General features: G+C 57.0%; 1 pseudogene across 1 annotated transcript; it reads left to right on the top strand.

Annotated features, from left to right (window-relative positions):
• Positions 1-4,993: 4,993 nt before the first annotated feature.
• On the top strand, positions 4,994-9,274 carry LOC309585577 (olfactory receptor 14J1-like; annotated as a pseudogene). Its single transcript has 3 exons — positions 4,994-5,003; positions 7,750-7,875; positions 8,284-9,274. The product of its transcript is annotated as an olfactory receptor 14J1-like (transcript).
• Positions 9,275-10,995: the final 1,721 nt, after the last annotated feature.

Below are 10,995 nucleotides of genomic sequence, written 5' to 3'. Positions count from 1 at the left end.
CGGCCACGCAACGCAACTGACCGGCCGCTGACCCCCCAGCCTGGCCTGATGGCCATTCCTCTGCCCACACCTCGGCCAAGCTCCCCTTGGCCACCTCCTGAGCCACAGTGCCACACACAAGTGGCACATACAGCTACACAGCTCTGCCCACAGCTGGCAGGGAACGTTCCTTCAACAGAAAAACCACCAAGAAAAAGAGAACTGCCCCCAGCAGAGCTGTTCCCTCCTGCAGTAGTTACACCTGCACACCCACAGCGCCTGAGACTGCAAGCAATGAGCATTCCCTGGGCACATGTGCAGCCCAAGCAGCTCGAGGACAGCCTTGCAGCAGGACTGCTCTCAGCTGAGCCAAAAAGGCCCCTCTGGCAGCTGCAGGGCCATTGCAAAGGGCAAGGGCCAGAGCCTGGGCCCACGGCGGAGGAAAGGGCTCTCAATTCCCCTGCCCTGCCACCTCAACCCTGTTCCCAGGCTGCTTCCCACACAGGATTCCTCTGCAGGACTGCGGAAAGCTGAGAGGCAGCTCTGGCTTCTCCACTTCTCCTGTGCTAAAGCTGCCTGGCAGAAGAAATGGAGGGACAGCTGTGGTGGCACAATCCCTCCCGGCCCAGGGCCCAGCGCTGGGAAGGTCTTTCCGTGCCGAGGCTTTGCTGCGGCCAAGGAAAGCTCCTGGCTCAGGGTCACCTTTCCTGCTGGGCCAGAGCCCCCGAGTGGCCCAGCAGCAGCAGAGAATTCCAGCACAGCCCCGGCACGGGCAGGGCGGCCCTGGGCGGGCTGCGGGAGCCGGCAGCGCCTGAGCTCAGAGCAGCTGAGCCCGGGGGCTCTTGGCCAAGGCCGAGGCCCAGCGAGCATTTCTCAGCTCGCAGGGTGGCCTGGAAAGGTGCTGGGGGGGATCATTCACCCCCCAGGGCGGTCCCAGTGGCTCCCAGGATTTCCATGTCCGTGCTCCCAGCGCTGCTCCCAGCCCTGATCCGTGGGGATGGCAATGTCCCGCTCCCTTCCCGGGGCAGGCTCACACCTGAGCCAGGTGTGCAGGGCAGGACCTTGCCCTGAGCCCAAGCCCTGTCCCCCCTGCAGGATCTGCTTCCCATCGGCCTCTTCCTCCTGCGGCCCCAAGCCCAGCTCGGTGCTGAACGAAGGGCACTGGGCCGGGGTCATCCCCCGGCGGGGGCTGCGCACCCCCTCTGCCCCCTCCCCAAATTCCCTCCCGGGGCAGCAGGGGCTGGCTCAGGAGCCCTGTGGGCAGGGAAAAGGGGGTGACACCAGCATGGGGGGTTCACACACGCTCTGGGGGGACACACACGGCCCCTGGGGACCCCCCCTCACCTTCTCCTGCAGCGCCAGGAGGATGAACCCCAACATGGAGCCCCCGACTCCTGGCAGCATCTTGGGGGTGGGGTCTGGGGGCGAGTTTGGCTATCTGGGGGGGAGGTCACATCTGCCCTAAAACCCCCTCCCAGCTCCACAGCCACTCCCAGACCCCTCAAACCACCCCACAGCTCCTGGCCAGGACTCCCCCAACCACTCCCTGCAATAGCAATGGCCCCAAAAGCCACAGAATTCCCAACCCATCTCCCCCAACACCCACCCAAATTCTCTCCAAGCCACACAGCCCTGCCAACACCCCAAAACTCCCACACAGACTGCCCCAAAAGCCCCCAAACCCTGTCTCAGCACCTCAAACCGCTCCAAGGGCCATAAAAGCCCATCCCAGTCCCCCAAGGCGCCCCCAGACCCCCTCCCACACCCCATGGCACTGACCAGAACAGGCTGGGGGACAGGAACATCCACAGCCAGGAGCAGCTCAGGCACTTCAGCATCGATTTGGGCACTTTGGAGGCCACACCCCAAAGGGGGAGACTCAGGGCAGGGACTGAGACAGACAACTGGAATTCCTGGAGAACAGACGGGCTCAGGTGGACACGTTCTGCCAGCACAACTGTGAGACTGTGGTCCCAGTCTGCCTGGCTTCGTGGCTCCACAACACTCAGATCCTCCCGAATATTCCCCTGAACCCCAAATTCACCCCCAAATTCCAGTAAAATTAAGCAGCTGTCGACCTCTTTGCTTAATTTCTTTATTTTTACTCCACTTTTGGTTGTTTCAGTGGGATTAACACAGAAATTACTTAGGCTGCAGAAGATCTCCAAGAGGTTTTGAGGGGCTGTGAAGGGCTGTGAGGTGCCTTGAGGGTTTGTTAGGGGCTGTGAAGGGTCATGAGGAGTCGTGAGGGGCCATGAGGGGCCCTGAGGTGCTGTGAGGGGCCATGAGAGATTGTTGGGGGCTGTGAAGGGTCATGAGTGGCCATGAACTGTGAGGGGCTATGAAGGACTGTGAGCTGCCATGAGGGGCCATGGGGAACTGTGAGGGACATTGAGGGGTCATGAGGGGCTGTGAGGGGCCTTGAGGGGCCATAAGGGTCTCTTAGAGGCTGTTGGAGGCCAGGCACCTGATGGAACCAAGGGTCAGTTATGACACTGTGCAAGCAAGGAGATCATGGTTGACAGTACAGAACTTCATGGAAGCACAGGCCCATTGTCACACAGCAGGGCCGCAGAACCAAGGAGATCCTTGTGACACTCCACAACCTCATGGAGTCAAGGCATCCATGTTACGCTACGGAACCTCATGGAGCCAAGGGTCCATTGTGACACTGCGGACCCAAGGAGACTGTTGCTGACAGTACCAAAGTTCATGGAACCAAAAGTCCGTTGTGACATTGTGGCGCCTCATGGAACTGTGGAGACCATTATGACACTTTGTTACTATCTGATTTACACCCAGAAGGGCAAAGAAAACAAAATCTCTGAGTATAAAAGGAAAGAACTTTGAAGGTTCAAAATATTCCCAAAGACCAGATTAAAACCAAACGAGATTAAATGTTGGTGCCAAAAATATGGGTATCTGTTTATCTAATGGTAAGAGAGGCAAAGAGAAAGAAGGAGAAAAGTGGAGAAAAGTTAGAAAAGCCAAGGTTATTCTAAAAAGCATAGGATAAGTCAGCACCACACTGTGCTACCTTTGTTGCTGCTGAGACAGGGTGGGGGAAGTGGAGAGGTTTTTGCCTTTTTTTTCCTGCTGTTTGAAGGGTCCTATCTGCCTCTTCTGATGTCTGGAGCAGTTTGGCTGGAAAGTGGCGGCCCATGCTCCGAGATGCAGGCTCGATGCTTGCAGCTGAACCTCGGTGCGCCTGGGACGAAGGAGCAGGGCTAGGGGTTGCACAACTCCCTCGGGATTTCAGTGCAGGGGTGAAGGATTGGGGGGTGCTCCCCAGGCGGGCGGCGTCGGCTCCCGGAGGCCTCAGGGTGTCTGGCAGCAGGCGATGGTGGTGGTGGGGGGAAAGGCAAAGGGCGGGGATTCTACCTTTTGCTTTCGCTTCCACATTTTGCACCAGTTTTGCCTTCCTTTTTATGGGCCTCAAGGCGGGCTATGCACGGCCCGTACGGCACGTAGTTTCCAGGCGTTCAAAAGTGATTATGATAAGCAGCCATAATGACGAAGCACTTTTGAAGCCTTTCAGGTGTTGAGCAGTGATAATGACGCAGCGTTTTTTGGCGCCTTTCTCTTAGTATTAGGCTCTTGCACACTTCAGAACCAAGGGGCCATTGTGACACTGCAGGGCCTTGTATAACCAGGGGGTCATTGTAGCACGGCAGGGCCTGGTGGAATCAAGGGGATCGTAGTGACACTGTGGGGCTCCAGGAGGCCCCGGGGCCATTCTGACTGTGTGGAAGCAAGGATACCATTGTTACGCTATGGGGCACCATGGAACCAAGGAGGCCATTGTGAACCAGCAGGGGAACCCGCTGAGACTATTATGGCACTCCAAGGCCTTGTGAGACCAAAGGGCCATTGTGGAACTGCAGGGCCTCGTGGAACCAATGAGACCATTGTGACATCACAGGGCCTCATGGGAGCCAGGGGCCATTGTGACACAGCCGGGCCTCAGAGAACCAAGGGGCTGTTGTGACACTGCGTGGCACCATGGAGCCAAGGAGACCACTGTGACACTACAGGGCGTCACGGAACTAAGAACTATGTAACAGTAAGAGGCCCAATGGAATCAAGGGGCCGTTGTGACACCACAGGGCCTGATAGAACCAAGGAAACCATTGTGACACTGCAAGGTCTCATGGAAGCAAAGGGCCAGTGTGACACAGCCAGGCCTTGTGGAACCAAGGGGCCATTGTGATCCTGGGAAGCCCAATAGAACCAAGGAGCCACTGTGACCCTGCAGGACCTTATGGAATCATGGAGACCGCTGTGACACTCTGTGACTTCATGGAACCAGTGGGCCATTGTGTTATTTTGCAGCCCCATGGAACCAAGGAAACCGTTTTGACACAGAAAGGCCTTATGGAAGCAAGGGGCCTTTGTGCCGCTGCAGAGCCAAGGAGACCACTGTGATATTGCTGGGCCTCAGGGGAACAAAATTGTGATGCTGCAGGGCCCCAAGGCTGCAAAGAGCGTGGAACAGGTCTGGTTGGCTTGGCCTCCTGGGGGCCACCTGCCTGGTCCAGCTGACCTTGGCATGTTGAGGGTTGCTTCTCCTCTGCCCCTGAAACGCTGGAGTTCCATGCTTTCCTTTCTGTGGGAAAGAAATGTCCTCCTCCAGGGACCCATGGCTGAAATTAGGATGCTACCTCCAAATTGGATTCTATCCGAGGATTGTTCCCATGTGAAACCTGCCAGGACAGACAGCTCAGGCTGGCCTTGGCCTCTTAGGGGCCACCTCACATCTGCCTTCAAAACACAGGGGGGCTGTGCTTTTCTTGCCATGGAAAAAACCATCTTTCAAGTCCAGCCATCCATGGCCAAAATTGGGAATCCACCTCTGAAATTCCATCTATCCAAGGAATAGCTCCCAGACAAAAGCTGCCAGGAATGTCCAGCTTCCCTTGGCTTCCTGAGGGCCAGCTCTCATCTGCCTTTGAAACACTGGGGCTCCTCACTTTTCTGCCAGTGGAAAAGAACTGTCCTTATGGGTCAGACGTCCATGGACAAAAGTGGGATTTGGCCTCCCAAATTCCATCTATCCAAGGATTGCTCCAAGACAAAAGCTGCCAAGACAAACAGGTCTGGCTGGCCTTGGCCTCCTTGAGGCACCACTAATCAGCCTTTGAAACACTGGGGCTCTGCCCTTTCCTTCCTGGCGAGAAGAACTGTCATTCCGGTCCAGGCACCCACAGCTGAAATGGAATTCCACCTCCAAAACTCCCCATATGTCCAAGGGTTGCTTTCAGACAGAAGCTGCAAGGACACACAGGTCTGGCTTGCCTTGGCCTCTGGTGGCTGCCTCTCATCTGCCTTCAAAACACTGGGCTTCTGTGGTTTCCTTGCTGTAGAAAAGAACTGACCTTCTTGTCCAGGTGCCCGTGGCCTCAAGCACATGATCACTACACAGGGACAAAGGAGCTCTGTGCTCAGTGGAGTGGAGACTGAGGACAGCGGAGGAGAGTCCTGGGAGGGCTTGAAGGGTGGTTTCAGAGATGGTGGATCCTTTTGACACAGTAGAGAACAGCCGGCAAAAGAAAGAATTAATGCAAAGGGCAGCTGGGGAGGTCCAAACTGGACACGAGGAGAAAGGAATTTCTCTCCCCGGGCAGTGCAGTGGTGCAACGTGTCCCCCAGAAGGAGTCTGGAGCAGCCCAAGGCTCTGTGTGCCCAGGCAGAGGCAGGCAGGACGCAGAGCTGCCAGCAAAGGAAGGGGCCAGCCAGGTGGGGCAGCCGGGGGGATGAGGACAGCCTGCAGGGACAGAGGCGCAGGGCAGGGACACCGTGGGACAGCCTGGGCTGCAGAGGGCAGAGGGGTGTGCAGAAGCTGAAAGGCCCTGACAGAGGCAACTTCTGGAGCACTTTGGCCAGGGCTGCTGGCCCTGGCCCTGAGGCCAGTTGGGAGACAAGTGACCCTTGCAGCCCTGGGGCCTCATTGCCTCTTTTTTCCTGCTCAGCAGCATGGCAGGGGCCACCCCATGGTCCTGCCCTTGGCATTGCACATGCCCACATCCCAGTGCCCCGGGAAGAGTCCCGAGCAATGAGGGAGGGACAGGATCTGCCTTTCCGGCGGCTGGGGCACTGCCTGCAGCCAGCCCGGGCACAGCACAGAGGCACAGAGGGGTTCCATCAGTTAGGGCTGGGAAGATGCTGAGAAGTGACCGGGGGAGAATCATTCCCAGCCCTTGACACAGGAAGCCTCTGGCTGCAGGACAGTGCAGCTGCAGTTCCTGGAGTGATCTCCTCAAGCTGGAACATGCCACTGACTGTGGATTCAGGAAGTGCATTCTCTGAGTATCTCTGGTGTAGAACATGAGGACATGCTCAGGCCTTCAGCTCAGTCCAGTAGTATTTCCAACACAATCCTTTCTATAGGGATGAAATTTCCTGAGACTGTTTTCAGTCTCCTACTCTTGGGGAATGGGAGGGGGGAAGTGATAAAGGCATTCATCATTTTTAAGAGTCCCTAAGGCATCGGAACTGTAACTTGAGTGCTCTGCAGGAGTTTCCTAAAGTGCTTTCAAGACACTCCTCTGCCCATGCACCGCACCGGCATCACCTTTGCTGGACCCACCGGGCTCAGTCTGAGCTGTCCTTTCTCCCAGCTGCAAACAGAACCTGTCCCCAGCCAGTGCCCTGCACACAGGCAGGTTTCTGTAGGGCCAAGGAGAGTGCACAGAGATTTGGGGTCTGTGAGTGCTGGCAGGAAGAGGTCAGGCACAGGGAAACACCTCCGGGAGGAAGATCTTCAGCAAGCAGAGAGAAGATCAGGCAATGAGAGAAAACAAAAGGCAGAAATGTTGTGGCAGGGAGAGCTTAGAGACCTCCACAGGATGCCCTCGAGTGCAGCCCCTCCCTCTGAACAAGCCCCCTCCCCTCCTCTCTCCCTCAGCCAAGCCTCTGCCCTCAGGGCCGGGGGTCCAAGGCGTGAAGCCCCTCCTGGGCAGGCAGAGCTGCAGCAGAGCCGTGGGGCAGCTCTGCAGCCCCGGGCCCAGTTCCCTCTGCAGAGCACAGGGCTGGGAGCAGCTGCCCGGCCCTGGGGGCTCTGGGAGGGGGCACAGCTGGCTCAGGGTGACGCTGGCCCCAGAGCCCGGCTGTGGGCAATGCAGCCAGGGAAGGAGCTCCATCTCCCTACATCCAATGCCATCATTAGGACACTTGGCTTTCTTCTTGAGGATTCCCCCTAAACTCTGAGCTTGCCTCCAGGGCGCAAACAGGTCGTGTAGCATCTTGGTGTTACCTGAAAGCCCCACAGTGAGACACAAAAGTTTTATGATGGAGAAAGGGCTGTTGGGTTGGTGAAATGAGCCATGTGTGTATTTGGCTACCAGTGTGGGGCTGAGAGCTCGAGAAGGGGATGGACATTTGATGGGCTGTGGTGGATCGATCTGCTCTCAGCAGCATTGGGATGGTTTTTAAGGGAAATATGGGAGGGTGATTATCCTCTGTCTGAGGAGGGTGAAAGGCCAGAGGATCTTGGAACAGGACAGAGTGACAGACCAGCTCCCCTCACTCTCCACTCACCACCTTGCCTCACAGAACTCGCTCTATTCTCCCCGAGGGCAGCAGAAATGCTGAGTGTTTCTGACATCCAAAAACAGTCAGCAGGGGAGATGAAGAGGAGCTATAAAAACCTCTAGAACACTTTAACAGCTTTTGCCATTCCTGTTCTTGGGCCCTGGGAGTGCCCTTGTGTTAGCTGGGCTTTCAAAGTGGAACACCAGGACAGGTCCCTGTCCCCCTCCCCCTTCTGCACAGCAAGGCTGAATTATAAAAACCCCCGGAGCAACTGCCCTGAAACTCATGTCACACTCAGCCAGCACCAACCAGGGCTGCGGCTGGAGCTGAAGGAAGATCTGCTAGAAAAACAGAAGGGTGTTGTCGGTGATCGAACACGGACTTGGCCGGCTGAATGCAAAGCCAAATTCTATCGCACAAGTCCCATCTTTATATACTGTTCAAACCAGCAGTTCAGCAGCTACAAACTTCAGCTCCTAAGGTTCTATGTTTTACATCTCCAAGGGCTACAGATTACCATCTCCTCGCCCAATCTCCCATTAAGTATCCTACTCTTTGTCTCGCCTCTTGCTCTTTGTCTCGCCTCCTGCCAGACATGGCCCCGGCCCGCCCCGTCTCTCGCAAGGCCCCACGCCAGCCAAAGCCCTTCTCTGTGGCCACACTCTGAATCCCCATAAGGTGTCAGTGTGTGACAGGAGAAGGATTTGTGGGGCATGTCTTTGATTTTGCTGAGAGACGTTTCCCTTAAGCTGTCACTGACTTCTCCATGAACAGGTCCCCATGGCCAGACACGGCGAGTGTCCAACAGCAGCTCCATCAGCCCCTTCCTCCTGCTGGCATTGGCAGACACGCGGCAGCTGCAGCTCCTGCACTTCTGCCTCTTCCTGGGCATCTCCCTGGCTGCCCTCCTGGGCAGCGGCCTCATCATCAGCGCCGGAGCCTGCGGCCAGCACCTGCACAGCCCCATGTTCTTCTTCCTGCTCAGCCTGGCCCTCACCGACCTGGGCTCCATCTGCACCACTGTCCCCAAGGCCATGCACAATTCCCTCTGGGGCACCAGCCACATCTCCTACTCAGCATGTGCTGCTCAGGTGTTTTTCTTTCTGTTCTTCCTCTCAGCAGAGGATTTCCTCCTCACCATCATGTGCTACGAGCGCTACGTGTCCATCTGCAAAGCCCTGCACTACGGGACCCTCCTGGGCAGCAGAGCTTGTGCCCACATGGCAGCAGCTGCCTGGGCCAGTGCCTTTCTCTACGCTCTCCTGCACACGGCCAATACATTTTCCCTGCCCCTGGGCCAGGGCAATGCCCTGGGCCAGTTCTTCTGTGAAATCCCACACATCCTCAAGCTCTCCTGCTCCAAATCCCACCTCAGGGAACTTGGGCTCATCACTGTCAGTGGCTGTTTGCTCTTTGGCTGTTTTGTGTTCATTGTTTTCTCCTATGTGCAGATCTTCAGGGCTGTGCTGAGGATCCCCTCTGAGCAGGGCCGGCACAAAGCCTTTTCCACGTGCCTCCCTCACCTGGCCGTGCTCTCTCTGTTCCTCAGCACTGTTATGTTTTCCTGCCTGAAGCCCCCCTCCATCTCCTCCCATCCCTGGATGTGGCAGTGTCAGTTCTGTACTCGGTGGTGCCTCCAGCCCTGAACCCCCTCATCTACAGCCTGAGGAACCAGGAGCTCAGGGATGCCCTGAGGAAAATGGATACTTTTCACAAGTTAAAATCTTTCTATTTTCTTCTGCCATGCGAGGAAAATGATGACTAGGATGCTTCTCAGAAGCAATAAACTCTCTCTTTCCTGCTCCAGAACCTTCAGAATGTAACTCTTTACAATCTTGGCCTTTTTTTTCCTCTTTGTCCATATTTTCATTGGTGCTTTTTCTTATTCTTTTTCTGGTGTTATTCTGCTTTTTATAAAGTACTGTAGTACTACTCCTAGCATTTCTACATGAACATCTACCTTTCTTTTGAAACACAAAGACTTTCAGGAGGCTTCTTCCCTGTGCATTTGAATATAAACAAGGGGCTGCCCTGACCTTTGTGTCCAAGGTTTGTTCCTCAGCCCTTCTCTGGCTCTGCAGGGGCAGTGCCTGTGGGCAGAGCTGGAGGGAAGAGACTCCCAGCACAGCAGCACGGCCAGGGACAATGGCCCAGCCTCTTCCCACCTCTGCTCTTCCCAGCTCCACACTCCCTTTCCCAGCCCTTCTGAGGGTGCAAGGCCGGAGTGCTCGGGCAGCTCGGTCACTGTCCTGCTGCGTGTCCGTGCTGTGAGCACAGGCAGGGACAGGCCACGGGCACTGCTGGGACACAGCCGGGCTCCAGCACAGCAGCTCCATCAGCAAAGGGCATCTCCTGGGGGCAGGGCAGGAAGGCTTCGCTCTCCTCCTGAGCTGCTGTCAGGAATGTGCCCCAGGAATGCCCTGGCAAAGCAAACCCCAGTGCCCAGGGGCAGGGGGGAGTGTGCAGGGGGGGCAGGCAGCAGTGTCCTGGCACAGCCAGAGCTCCTGGGATGGACCTGAGGGAGCAGCAGAGCAGGGCCTGGGCTGTGCCTTTGTTCCGGGCACAGCCTGGGAAGGTGCCCAGGGCAAGTGTCCCACACCAGCCCCTGCCACCAGCAATCCCAGCACTGGCCTCTGCCCTCCCCTGCAGGAGGTTGTTTGTCCCTGCACGGAGGGACACCAAGTGACCAGGCCAGCAGTCCGTGTTTGCTGTGTCCTGAGGAGCCTTCAGCAGTGCATCGAGTGGGTGTGGGGAGATGAACCCGAGTGAGCACAAACACCATCAGCAGCACTCGGGGCTGGCACAATTCCAGGGGCACAAACAGTGCCCTGAGGCCACTTCACTGCCAGAGTAATGTCCTCTGGGAAAGCACCTGAATTCTTTGCTGGGCTGTGCTGAGAACTGCATGGAGACAAACGTCCAGGGCAGGGAGGCTCCAGGGAAAGTGCTCAGGACAGCCAAGGGCTGCACAGAGAGACACCGGAGTGGTGGGTCTGTGGGGAGAAATCACAGCTGCCTCCCTTGGGAATCGCCCCCAGGACCTGGACAGGCCTGTGCTGTGTTCTGGGCACTGACCTGGAACCGAGGGATGTGGAAAAGGCCTCTGGTGTCAGGGACGTTGGGAAGGCTGCGCAGGCACTGGCATTTGTCCCTCAGGGATTCCATGAGGGTCCTGCCAAGATGAGCTCTGCTCCTCCTTGGAGCCCTTCATGGGCACAGAGGGCTGAGAGACCTTTCCAGGACAGGCTCAGGCCAAGGAGCCCTTGAGTCTCTCAGCCCCCCGTTGGTGCCTGCTGGAATTCAATCCCCCTCCCCATCCCGCAGCAGCCCCGCATTTCCCTCCTCCAGCCTTGCTCTCCAGCACAGCCACGGGGGCTCTTCGGGCTCTCGGCTTTTCCTGCAGCCACCGAGGCCAGCTGAGCTCTGCCTTCCCCACACTCAGCCCTGCCCAGCGCAGGCAATGCCCAGAAATTCCCTGTGTGTCCC

This window comes from Coloeus monedula (genome assembly GCF_965178545.1).
Source record: "Coloeus monedula genome assembly, contig: HAP1_SCAFFOLD_73, whole genome shotgun sequence".
NCBI classification, from domain to species: Eukaryota; Metazoa; Chordata; class Aves; order Passeriformes; family Corvidae; genus Coloeus; species Coloeus monedula.
This window is presented reverse-complemented; position numbering and strand designations above follow the sequence as displayed.